Consider the following 3,783-nt stretch of genomic DNA (forward strand, 5'->3'; position numbering starts at 1 on the left):
GCGCGCCCAAGGCGCGGTGCGCGCGCGGGGGCTGCCCGGACGCCTGCCTTTCAGGACCCAAAACCGCCCACCTCGGGTCCCACATCTCCCCCAGCCCCTGCGCCGGAAACTTCCTCCCTGGGCCCGGGAAGCTCCCCCCGCGCCCGGTCGTGGGGCCGCGCGCTGCTCGGGTGAGGGTGCGTGTGTGCCTTTGTGTGTGCGCGTCTTTGTGTGTCTGCACGTCTGTGAGGCGATGTGTGCGCGCGTGTGCGCCCGCTGGGCGTGCTGTCGCCCGGGCTTCCTCCTGGCAAGCAGCCACCCCTCCATTGAGAGCTGACCGCCGGCCGCGCCGCAGGGCTGCCGTGCAGGCCTCCCTGTGCTGTCCCTGTCCCACTGCAGGGACTACTGCGCCTTTCCGCACGCAGGCCAGGCCGAGCCCAGCGAAAGGCCCAGCGAGCGAGGGAAGTGAAATGCAGATGCAGAAGTGGGCCGGGAGGTCAGCACTTCCTGGGCTTATCTGGGGCCGGCCGCCTTCCGACCCGCTCAGATCTCGGGAGAACGCCTGTGGGCTCCTTCCTGGAAATGAGCCGCTGTGCGCACGCCGGGGAGACTGTCCCGCGGCTCCGAGGGCCCTTCCCGCCCCGGCAGAGCCCACACGGCCTCTGTGCTGTGCCGCGCCGAGCCGGCCGCCCCATGCCGGTCAGTTGTTGATGACACCCGACGCTGCGGAATCCGGCACCAGCGCGTGCTCCTTCCTGCCGGCTTTATTTTGGTTCGTGGCTCCTCACTGAGACGCTGGTGGTGCTCGGCGGAAGCGGGCACAAGTGCTTGGCAGCGCCCAGCGGGGGCCTGCCCGGGAGGGACCCTCTGCCTGAGGACCCCAGGGTCCACGCGGCGCCTGCCGGGTTGCGGGAGGCGCCTCCGCCTGGGGCTCTCCGCCGAGTCCCGTGAGCTCAGTGGGGGTGCATCTGGGGGTGCTTCCCTCTTGGGGAGCGGTGGGGGCTAGTCGCTGGGTGTGGCCCTGTGGGCTTCCTGTGCCGGCTGGAGGGCTGGGGCGGGGAGGGCTGGGGCGGGGAGGCCGCAGCCGACCCTGGTGGCAAGCCCAGGCCCCACTCCTCCCGGCCCCGCCATAGCCATGGACGCAGCGCCAGCCCTGCCGGCGGGGGCGGCCGCTCCTTGGACCCTCTGAACCCCAGCCGGGGCCCCACGCGCAGGCCCTTCACGCTCCTGCGTGGGAGCTCGGGGACCGCTGAGGGCCAGTGGGGCCGGCGTGAGCTGTCGCCCCACCATGCCGCCCACGAAGCCCGAGTGGGGTGCCTTCCCGGCCTCTGCGCCGCCCCTGCTGGCATGAGCGTGAGTCAGGGTCTGGAGAGCACCGAACGGCGCTGAGGCCGTGTCCGCCCACCTGCCACGTCTCTGGGCCCGTGTCCTCTGCCTGCCACATCTCTGGGCCGCGTCCTCTGCCCAGTCTCTGGGCCGTGTCCTCCGCCCGCCACGTCTCTGGGCCCGTGTCCTCTGTCCGCCACGTCTCTGGGCCCGTGTCCTCTGTCCGCCACGTCTCTGGGTCCGTGTCCTCCCACCTGTCATGTCTCTGGGCCCGTGTCCTCTGCCTGCCACGTTTCTGGGCCGTGTCCTCCACCCGCCACCTCTCTGGGCCGTGTCCTCCCGCCCGCCACGTCTCTGGGCCCACCTGGGGCCGTGATGGCGCCTTCTCACATGACCCTGGGACAGTGGCTGGGCAGCCTGGCGGAGGCTGTTACCCCCGGCGGCTGCGAGGGGCTACCAGGGCCGAGGGCCGAGGGCAGGGCCTCGTGTGCTTAACAGGTGTGGAAGGCGGGGTGCTTCCTGGGCCCGTGTGGAGATGAGAGGAGCCCCCTTTCCTCGTCCGCTCCTTCTCCCACCTCGGCTGGGGGCGGCTCCTCGCACGGGGCCTCAGGGCCGGCAGGGTTGGCTGGAGCCTGCGCACCGTCTGGCGCCTTCTCTGCCCGGCAGAGCCTGTCCGCATGGGCCGGAGTGAGTCTGGGGAGTCAGGGCTCCAGCCTGGGCAGGACAGCCAGCCACTTCCTCTGGGCGGCACCCTGGGGGCACTCCCCGCGTTCCCTGGGCCGTGGTGGCCCTGGGGTCTCAGCTCTGGGTGCACTTGCCTGCGGCCAACAGACGGTGCCCTCCTGGGTACCGCAGCAGCCAGGGCCGGCCGGCGCCCGGCCTCTGGAGTGGTCGCTGGCGCGGCGTGGGCCGTGCCCGCACAGGGGCCCTGGCCTCCGTGTGACCTGTCTGGAGCCCACACTCACGGGCCGGCACTGCTGGCCCCAGAGCGCAGGCAGCCTGGCCTGGCACAGGGGCCTGGCCGGCCATCGCCCCACCCGCGGCCCGTGGGGCAGCGGTGGCCCCCGCAGGGCCGGCGGCCGCTCCGCGGGAGCTCAGGGCTGGGGTCCGCTCGGCTGCAGGAAGGTGCTGCTCTTTTACCCCAGTTCCTCCCCGGAGCCGGGGTGCACCCTCCGCCTGTGGGGCGGCTAAGGCCGAGCCCCGCTCCGGAGCCGTGGGCGGGCCTCACGGACAGTGCGCATGCGCCCCGCCCTCGCGCGCCCCCGGCCCTCGTGCGCGCCCCCGGCCCTCGGTGTTTCGGGGGGACCTAGTCTGGGTGGGGCCGCTCGGGGATTTCGTTTTCTCCCGAGCCCGGATGCTATAATTACCCTGGACACTCTATTAACCGGGCTGAGCGCCTGTTATTTTTAGCCCCGAGAACTAACCTGTGCTGCCGCCCGCGGGAGAGGCCAGTTCTGGGCGGGTCCTGCAGGGAGGGGTGCAGGCCCGGGCCGTGTGCACCTGGTCTCTCAGCCGTGCTGGAGCTGAGGGGAGACCTGGCCCCCCTGCCCCCCCCTTTCCCAGGGAAGAGGGAGGCGGTGACCCTTGGGAGTGGCCCCCGAGGGACGCACACTGACCCCCGGCCCGGGTGTCGCTGGAAAGCGCGTGGTGGCCGGCGCGTGGTCAGGGCCCTGGCGGCTGTCCCCACAGAGTGGGGAGCGGCACCCTAGATGCCCAGTGCCAGGACTGGCACCGGCAGGGTGGTTGGGCCCCTCCCCTGAGCCGGCGAGGCCCAGCGAGGGTCTGGGTTGGCGCAGGCCCCGGAGGGGTGCTGGGGGGCCGGCACACCGCGGGGTTTGCAGAGCTGTGGGGGCCCCGAGGCCGCTCTGGAGGTCCCCGGGGGTCTCGGGGTTCTCGGGTCTGGGGCCAGCGAGCAGCCCCGGGGGCGTCTGGCTGATTCCACCTCAGGCAGAGGTGAGGGCCGTCCCTTTGCGCCGCCACGTGGAGAGGGAGCCCTTCGGGGCGCTCGACGCCCTCTCCGGGCCCAGCTTCTGGGGTTCTGGCCCTGCAGGGCCGCCCTGGGGCTGCAGCGTGGCGCAGGGCCGGGCGCCCCCAGCCTGGGACTCTGGGGCCCGCCAGTGGCGCGGGGGTCTGGCGTGGACGTGGCTGTGCGCCCCAAGGGCCGGCGCCAAGGGGGGCCCCAGCTCCCCACAGTGGCTCGTCCCCGGCGGGGCCGGCCCGGGCAGAGCCTGCTGGGGACCAGCGGCCCGAGTCCACTCGGCCAGGGGTGCCCCACGGTGCCCACTGCGGTCGCCCCGCTGCCCACCTGCAGTGGATTTCATGGGTCCGCTTGTTCTGCACCCCGGCGCATGCACGAGTAAATCTTAAGGAAACAAAAACCGGAGGCGACACAGCCGGGGCCTGAGACCGACGTCACCGGCGTCACCGACGTCACCTGCCCGCAGGTGCGGGCGCGGCCCGGAGCCCAGGCGCGTGCTC

General features: G+C 72.9%; 1 protein-coding gene across 1 annotated transcript in view; it reads left to right on the forward strand.

Moving 5' to 3' along the window:
- The first annotated feature begins 680 nt into the window (after positions 1 to 680).
- The window catches only part of RASA3 (RAS p21 protein activator 3), a 26,216-nt gene continuing 23,113 nt past the window's right edge, over positions 681 to 3,783 (forward strand). Inside the window, exon 1 of the mRNA XM_012734868.1 lies at positions 681 to 751. The gene's annotated coding sequence lies outside the window, so the exon portion shown is untranslated. The remainder of the gene's footprint in view (positions 752 to 3,783) is intronic.

Source organism: Condylura cristata, unplaced genomic scaffold, assembly GCF_000260355.1.
Source record: "Condylura cristata isolate star-nosed mole 26May11 unplaced genomic scaffold, ConCri1.0 scaffold00081, whole genome shotgun sequence".
Classification (NCBI taxonomy): Eukaryota; Metazoa; Chordata; class Mammalia; order Eulipotyphla; family Talpidae; genus Condylura; species Condylura cristata.